Source organism: Microtus ochrogaster, chromosome 5 (genome assembly GCF_000317375.1).
Source record: "Microtus ochrogaster isolate Prairie Vole_2 chromosome 5, MicOch1.0, whole genome shotgun sequence".
Lineage (NCBI taxonomy): Eukaryota > Metazoa > Chordata > Mammalia > Rodentia > Cricetidae > Microtus > Microtus ochrogaster.
Window position 1 is genome coordinate 12969049 of NC_022012.1, and position 1326 is coordinate 12970374.

Sequence of the window (1326 nt, forward strand, 5' to 3'; positions counted from 1 at the left end):
CCCCCCATGAGCAAATTTCTAACATTGTGTCTGTCATGAAGTGTGGAAATTGGAGCCATGCATTCTGCGGCTGACCCATATTAGTCTTCTTTAAAAGGTCCCAAAAGCAATCTACAAATTCAATGAAATCCCCATCAAAATCCCAACACAATTCTCCAAAGACCTTGAAAGAATATTAGTCAACTTCATATGGGAAAACAAAAAACCCAGGATAACAAAAACAATCCCCTATAATAAAGGAACTTCTGGAGGCATCACCATTGCTGACATCAAGCTCTATTATAGAGCTACAGTAATAAAAACAGCTTGGTTATGGCAAAAAAAACTAGACAGGTTGACCAATGGAATTGAATAGAAGTCTAAATATTAATCTGCACACCTATGAACACCTGATTTTTGACAAAGAAGCTAAAATTATACAATGGAAAAAAAGAAAGTATCTTCAACAAATGGTGCTAGCATAACTGGATGTCAACATGCAGAAGAATGAAAATAGATCCATATCTATCACCATGCACAAAACTTAAGTTCAAAGCAACTGAAGACCTCAATATAAGTCCAACCACACTGAACCTGATAGAAGAGAAAGTGGGAAGTAGCCTTCAATGCATGGGCACAGGAGACCCCTTCCGAAATATAACACCAATAGCAAAGACTCTAGGAACAACAATAAATAAATGAGACCTCCTGAAACTTAGAGGCTTCTATAAAGCAAAGGACACAGTCAATAAGACAAAAGGGCAGCCTACTGAATGGGAAAAGTTCTTCACTAACTCCACATCAGAGGACTGATTTACAAAATATATAAAGAACTCAAGAAATTAGACATCAAAATTTCAAGCACTCCATTAAAAATGGGGTACAGAACTAAACAGAATTCTCACGAGAAGAATTTCAAATGGTATAAAGACAAGAAAATGTTCAACATCCTTAGACATCAGGGAAATGCAAATCAAAATGATGCTGAGATACCATCTTACACGAGTCAGAATGGCTAAGATCAAAAACATCAATGACAGCTTATGCTGGAGAGGAAGTAGAGCAGAAGAACACTAATCCATTGCTGGTGGAAATGGAAACCTCGTTGGAAATCAGTATGACAGTTTCTTAGAAAACTGGGACTCAACCTACCTCAGAACCCAGCAATACCACTATTAGGCATATATATAAAGGATGCTCAATCATGCTAAAAGGGCATTTGTTCAACTATGTCCATAGCAGCATTATTTGTAATAGTTGGAACCTGGAAACAACCTAGATGCCCCTCAACTGAAGAATAGATAAGAAAAATGTGCTACATTTACACAATGGAGTACTACTCAGTGG